The sequence below is a fragment of the Natator depressus genome, chromosome 7 (genome assembly GCF_965152275.1).
Source record: "Natator depressus isolate rNatDep1 chromosome 7, rNatDep2.hap1, whole genome shotgun sequence".
Classification (NCBI taxonomy): domain Eukaryota; kingdom Metazoa; phylum Chordata; order Testudines; family Cheloniidae; genus Natator; species Natator depressus.
The window spans coordinates 60,565,518-60,573,571 of NC_134240.1; positions in this window are offsets into that span (position 1 = coordinate 60,565,518).

The following is an 8,054-nucleotide window of genomic DNA, read 5'->3' on the forward strand; positions in this document are numbered from 1 at the left end:
CACAAAAGATACATGCAGTCAGTGACAAAACCAGGAACAGCACCCAGCTGCCCTGACCCTCAGTTCCATGCTCTATTTCCTGGAACCTACTGCTTCCAAAAGCAAAAAGTATATATATTCTTTCTGCTTAATACCACAACTTGAACATGGATTTCCTTTGGTTTTGCAACATGTGTCTGTTTATCCTCTTTTCCTGTGTTTTCTCACTCATTTGGAGTAGGATTAGTTATTCTCAGTGATTATTTAAGATAGAAAAAAATGTTAGATGATATAAGTTACATCCTGTGTACATCACAAGATCCAAAGACAATATACATTTCTTTTTAATATGAATCACAGTGGGAAGGACAGAGAAAACACCATTAGACAGTTAATGCCAAGCAGTGCAAGAAAAGCCGATAAGTAAAATTTTCAAAACTGTCCAAGTGACTTGGGAGCATATGTTCCATTGACTTGAAAATGGTATGTAGCCTTTGAGTGCCTAAGTCACTTCTGAAAATGAGACGTTAAGTGCTTTTGAAAAAAATTTACCCAAAGCTCCTGTATTTATTTTGCCATTTCTGTAACGATAATAGGGGCATAAGGCTATTTGTTTAGGAGCAAACTGTAAGTTTGTGAAGTGTTTCTACTGAGTTTTATAATATGCTGCTACACTTTTAAGTCAACAAAAAATTCTGTAGCCAAATGCCAAAAGCAGCAGTGTTAACTCAACTCCTAACCTAAATGAACCTCTTTCACCACAAGGAAGAGAACTCCACAGCGACTGAAATAGTAACATTAGCAAAGAAGGCGAGGGAAGCAGCACTTTTATAAAATGTTGTCTTTATTCCTGCTCCTCTCCCTCTTCAAAAGGGAACTCTCAGCTAGAAGGGGATTGGGTAAGAGTCCATCATTACATCGCTGTAGCTAGGCATAGGATTAGCTGCCACAGGGGATATATAGACAAGAAAGGCCATGCTAGTGCACTGCGCTCTGTCATGTTAGGGGTGGTATGGATTATAAAGGGGTTTTTTATTGTTTATGGAGACAGGAAAAGAGGGTTCTAAGTGCCTAGATACCCTAGGTCAGATTCTCATCCTTGTTACACAAGTATAAATCCAGAGTAACACCAATTACCTAAGTGGAGTGATTGGATTTATAAACAGAGCAACTGAAATCAGCATCTGGGCTTCTGATTCTACCAGATATTTTGGAGACCAATCCTGTTCCATTGAAATCAGTGGCAGCAAGACTAGGACCCTCCTCTTCTACTATCTGTTTCAATACTATGTACAACATTTTAAGGAGCATAACACAGTAACTTGGAGTTGGTTCTGTATTCCTTATTCACATTCCTGATTCCTGCAAGCACTTCCATTGAATTGAATTGTGTTTCAAGGGATAGGTAAGAAATAAATATTACAACTACAAGAAAATTCTGCTTTTTTTTGTTCACCAGTTTCCATTAGCCTAGCGGCTCTGGCATAGCTTTCCTGTTAGACTGCAACATGAATAACCACCTGAGGTGTGCTGAGGGGGAAAAACTGAAACTGGCAAATTTTCCACTGAAACTGAGGGGAAAATCTCAGCAAATTTTATAATAAAGTTAGGGAAACTCTCTCTCCCCCCGCATCCCCCAGTCCACAATTTTACAAAACATTAGTCTCTCCCATTTTAAAAAATACTACCCATGACCCCACTTGCCTCTCCAACTACTGCCCAATCGCCTTCTCCCTTTCATCTCTAAGCTCCTTAAAGACACAGTTTACAATTGCTATTTGGAGTTACTCCCCTCCAATTCCATCTCAAACCCTCTGGCTGCCACCCCTTGCATTCCATTGAAATTGCTCTTGCCAAAGTCTCCAATGACTTCTTCTAGCCAAAGCTCAGAAGCAGAAATTCATCATCATTCTCCTTGATCTATCAGCTGCCTTTGACCCAATCAACCATGCTCTTGAAATCTGCCCTCCCTTGGCTTCCACAACGGTCCTCTCCTGGGTCTCCTCCTACCTCTGTAATTCCTCCTTCAGAGGATCCTCCTTATCTCTTCTCTAACTTTCTGTAGGGATTCTACAGGGCTATGTCCTTGGTCCCTTTCTCTTCTCCTTTTATACCTTATCTTTGGGTAACCTCATTCAATTATCATCTCTGTTGACAATTCACAGATCTTCCTCTCTACTCCAGACCTGTCTCTTTCCATCCAAGCTAAAAATCTCTGACATCTTGTGGATGTCTAGCAGTCAGCTCAAGCTCAACGTCCCTAAAAAATAAACCCGTTTAATATTCCCCCTCAAGCCCTGCCCATTTTCTCCTCTCTCCGTCACTGAGGACACCACTGCAATCCTGTCCGTCACACAGGCCTATAACATGGTAATTATCTTCTCCTAAAACCTCTCTCTAGGTCCTCACATCCAGGCTCTTTCTAAATCTTGCAGATTCTTTCTGGATAACATCTCTAAGATACAGCCTTTCCTATCCATCCACACGGCTAAAACTCCCATCCGAGTTCTAATCACCTTGCATCTTGATTACTGCAGCATCCTTCTCTCTGGCCTTGACAAAGGCCATCTTGCCCCATTCATATCCAGTCAGAATGCTGCTGTGAAGATCATTTTCCTCGCCCATTGCTTTGACCATGTTACATGTCTCTTTGCATCCTTCCACTGGCTCCCCCTTCTCTATTGCAACAAACACCTTATTAAATTGCTGTTTACAAATACTGCCATGACTCCTGGGGAGTGTGAGGGGAAGGTATGAGCCTTACTTAATCAACAATATCGGTCTATATTTATTAACTATTTCTGGCTGTTTATTCTGTGCCCCCTTTTCCCCAGAATAAAGTTTTCTTTGTTGTACTATGGACTCAGAGCTTGCGCAGGGGCAATATTACCTGTCAAAAGCACCCAGGGGATGGGAGGGATTCAGTTTTCCCAGGTTTCTGGAATGGGGCTTGAGCTGGTATTATTTGTTAAGTTTTTAGAAGCAACCACTAGACAATTGAATCTGCCCTTGTGCTTCCAACAGCACTTGGCAGAAGTGGTACACAGGGAGACCTTTGTGCTTTCTCCCATGTTGCCACTGACACTTGGGAGCAGCTCCCTGCCAACCGCTGAAAAGCTGCCTCATTATCCTTCTTCAAAACACTCCTGTTCTGTGATGCCTACAAAATAATCTTTTCCATGTTTAGGGCACTGGTATGCTGAGACAACTGTCAATTGTGCTGAGCAGTATCATCTCATACTTTCCTAGAACATCAACCTGTATTGTATCAACTGTTATCTCATTTTAGAATTAGATTGCAAGCTCTTTAGGGCAGGAACGGTCTCTGTCTTTTTTGTACAGTGCCTAGCACCACGCAGCCCCGGTCCGTGACTAGGGCCCCCAGGCACCATCAGGGCCAGCTCTAGGTTTTTTGCCGCCTCAAGAAAAAAATTTGGGGCTGCCCCCCACCCCAGCCCTGGGGTCCCCCCTTCTCCCCTGTTGCCCCAGCCCTGGGCTCTTCCCCCCCCACCGCACCCCCCTGCCGCCCCAGCCCTGGATCACTGGTAACTCGCTCCCAGGGCGGGTCATCAGCATCCCGCTCCTGACACTAGCAGGGGCGGCAGCTGCATCCACCCGACTCCTTCCCGGCGCTCAGGGGGCCCTGACTCTGCCCGCTCCCCCCTCACCTCCAGCCGGTTCGGCGCTGGCAGGGTCAGGGTATGCAGTGGGACTCCTGGGATGCGCCTCAGCCCAGGGTCCCTCCAGCTGGGGCTCCCACCTCCAAGACCGGCTGGGAATCTGGAGGGCAGAGCCGAGGGGACCACCCAGACAGGGCGCTCAGGAGCCATGGCAGGGCAGCCCCAGAGGAAGCGGCCAGCGGAGCCCCAGAGGGTAGGACGTGGGCCCCGCATGGCAGCACCCCGGGCACCGGTCCCCTCTATGGCCCCACTGTTGCTGCTGCTCCTGGCCGCCATGCCACAGCCCCTGGGTGGCTCAGGCCATTTCGCCCAGCCCTTGCTGCGGCGCTGGGGGGCGGCCGCCCTGCAACACTTGCAGACGGCTCCTCCGTGTGCCCCATGGGGCGGCCCCCAGCCCGAGTGTCCCGCGCTCCACATGTCAGACCCCACTGGCAGCACGAACCACAGCATCTACCTGGGTGAGCACCTGCAGGGCCGGCCCCCAAGCAAAGAAAAAAAAAAAAGATGGCCCGAATGCCGCCCCTACAAATGTGCCACCCCAAGCACCTGCTTGCTTTGCTGGTGCCTAGAGCCGGCCCTGGGCACCATAGTAATACACATAATACAGACATATTTTTCTGCATACTCTGGTTAGATGTTCTACTTCTTTAGAAGTTTGGATTGGGGCCCATTTCAAAGGCACTTGATTGATTTACAATCAAAGTAATCCTTTTACATATCAGGGATACAAATCTAGTTCCAGTCTGCAGCTGTTGACAGAGCTCTGCATTTCAAGGAACCTGGGAAGAATTAACACACACCAACTCCTGCCCTCAGGGCAGACAAGTCTCCCCTGGAGGCTACTGTTACAACTCTGAATTCCACCTGAGAGGGTGGAGGTGTAAGAGCTAACAACCACACTCTTTCCTTCCCGCAGTCCAGCAAAGGCTTCTGAGAGAGGATACTTCTCCAGGTACGGTAGGAACTATTCATACTTGTTAAGCTGCCTCTCCGCCAGGACACCTGCTATGGTGTTGGTACTGCTCGGCTAGGTGGCTCACAAGGTCAGTGCTTCCTTCCCCATGGGCAGACCAACCTAGGTTAGTCTAGGCATTTGTGGTCCTTTGCTGTGTGAGGGCCTGCTGCATGGGCAAGCAGGGAGGAATGGAGTCTCTAATGGCGTCCGGGGTGGGGATCTCTTGAAGACAACAGTGCCCAGTGGTTGTACAGCATGAACAGCTGGAGTTAGGCTGCCCCCCCCAGTTATATTACTACTGGGACTTGCCTTATAGATCTCACCCTGGGAGGTTTGTTTGCGTCTCATCTTTCACTAAATCTCTCTTGTTCCTGCTGCAATGGTCTCAGAATGGAGATGCCTCAGCATCAAGAATTTGGGGGATGGGGAAGTAAATTGGCATCTGATTCTGACCCAATTTGTCATTTTCAGTGCAGGTTACAGCTTTCTGATTGGCTGAAACTCCGCATACACAATACTCCCTGTCAGCTCTTTCTGCGAAACTCCTGTAAATTTCCAAATGCTTGGTTTCAGTGTGCTTTTTTCAGAGCAGTATAGGGTATGTGAACATAGCATTCCCTTGAAAAACTGCCTTACAGAGTTTACGGTCAGCATTAGCAGGACAGCTGACTCACCAAAAGACTCTCTGTATGTTTCTGTTTGTCTTGTTTGCCTTCCGGCCTCGGAGAGTCAAAATGAGGTTCTCACCCCCAATGGGCCAGCTGATTTTAAACTAAAGATGGGCCCATGCCTGCACACAAGCAGACATTTTGGGATGTTTTATAACTGGATCCAACATCTGCACCTCAGACTTTAGACATTAATTGACTCATCACAGCATGGCATATTAGTTTGCACAGAAACAAGTGACAGATGACTATCCCAGCTCTGCACATTTTCAGGCATCTACGCAAACCCAATCAACCCCAGAGAGGGTTGGAAGCGTATACAGACTGAATCTGCTTTGGGCATTTGTCACAATCCATGCACCATAGGTTAAAGATAGATATACTGTGCACCAATGTAGCAACCCACCAATGCAGCCACTTCTGGGGCAAAACAGGCAGCAGTGTGAGAGCACACAGCAACCCTATATTGAAAAACAAGGAAGAAAAACCGCACCTCAGATACCCACTTTATACACCCAAGCTCCAAAGCAGAATGAATAAGATCAGAATGATAGCTGGGATTTATTTTCAAAGGTTTCCCAAGGAAGTTAGGCACCCAACTTCCTCCAAAGGAACTGGGTTCCTAATCCTTTCAGCCTCTTTCAAAATTCCAGCTGAAGTGTCTAGCAACACTGTACTTGAGCAGGATTATATTGTTTTGATTTTTCAAGCCCCATTCCTATCTGGGCACCGCAATAAAACAGCTGAGCAAACAGTTGGTTTCTGGACTTGAGTGAAGCAAGTTTTTAAGACTGATTACACTGGCATTTGTTCAGGGATAAAAAGCAGACTATTACAGCTATTCATGGAGAAACATGCAACCTCAACCAGCTTCCCAAGAGTGGCCAGGGACCTACAGCTGATAAACTCTGATACTTTCACCAACAGGAATAAAAAAGATCACTGAAACAACACTAAGCAGGCTAAGTGCAGGACAGGAAGACAGTTAGTTTAAAAAATACAACCTGAGCAGCAGAATTATATCTAAAGGAAATGAGATCATCTTTCACTCCTTGATTAACACCACAAACAACTGACAAGTAACCTGGAGTCATTAAAGCATGAGAATTTTTATGATTCACATTTACTTAAAAATCAACTTCTTTGGAAATTCCTGACAGCCTACAGATGAGCTGTAGTTTGAGTGTAACAGTTAAAAAGAAAAATCACATATATTTGTTTAACTTATCACCCTCCAGTGTTGCAAACTTTACCAGTTTATTAAAACATAATTGTCCTCCTTGTAAGAGCCAGAAGTGACCCGATTTGAAAAATAAACTTAACTGCTAAAGGGAGAAAACGAAATGCTTTACTGAACAGGTGCCCAAGTGTGTGAACTTTCAGCTAGAATATTCTAAAACAGTGTCTGTAATAGCACATTCCTTTACACATGTACCATTAAGACTACAACCGAGTATCTTGAGATCCATTCCCCTGTATTTTAGCATAACCCATTATCGGTTAGTTTTAAAGTGTAGTTCTACAGTCAAAACAGAACAGATTCAGGAAACCTGCTGTCTGCATGTATTTATATGTTCAGTTTTTTACTCCAGTGAATGCTGCGGAGATTACAGTTTACAGGAGAATAAGCTGGACTCTACCTTGGCTTGCACATCCTCAGAATTGTTGGCTAAATGTCAGATGCCAGGCTATATCCAATGCTCAGTTGCATTCATGTAACTGTGTAGAAGACAGATGAGTTTTACAGATAGCTGATGGAGGGCAAACTTAGACCTGTAGAATTTCTATGGGCCACAAGCAGGGAAGAACCCAATTTGACTTTCATATTCCCAGTTGAGTTTGAGTTTGTCCAAAACCACAACAAACAACATTTTACTGGTTGTGGGATTGATTCTGATCTCAGTTATACCAGGTGTAAATCATGAGCTACTCCATTGAATCAACAGAGTTACACCATCGTAAAGCCAAAATTAGAGAAATCAGAATCAGGCCCATAACAGAGCAAATACGGAGCCGTGGTCCTGCAACTGCATCCATATAGCAAGCCTGCTGCAGCTGTGCAACCCTGCTAGCTTCAATGGGGTCCTGCGGAAGGGTTTGTCCATGCAGCTGCAGTTGCAGGATTGGAGCCCTGATTTGGAATCACTGAGGCTTTGATTCAGCCAAGATCCTAAGAATGTATGTAACTTTAAGGACATGAACTTTAAGGATTTAAGTGTTATTCACTTCACACATGTGCCAAAGTTCCTTACTGAATCAGGGCCTGAGGCGCTAAATCTGGAACTTATGACACCATTTTTAAGAGGCACTTTTCAGGCTAGAACTTCAGTTCCATGGAAAGTTTCTATATTTTAGATAATGCTTAAATTATTTATTTAACTGACTATTTGATAGTTCTATCTATTGGGCTTTAAATAGAGGCCACAAGAACAAGTGTATGGTGAATGCATTTTATTTCTTCCTGAGTTTAATATCTGACTATCACTTGTGAAAAAGAACATCCTGAACAAACAATTCCCAGGCTTTCACACAGGGAAATGAAAGCAAATGGAGATCTACTGCCTTTACAATCTCTTAAGCCCATACTGCTAGATAACCGAGCCCATGCTTTTTTAAAAACAGTCAGACATGTAGCACAGATACACACAGTGAACAATGTAGTGTCATATAGGAAGCAGCAGGCCAGAGAGCAAGACTTGCTCACAGGTCACCGATCTCAATTTCCGTATAGTACTGTAGATTCCTTCTTCAGCTACATGACTTCTCAGTCTT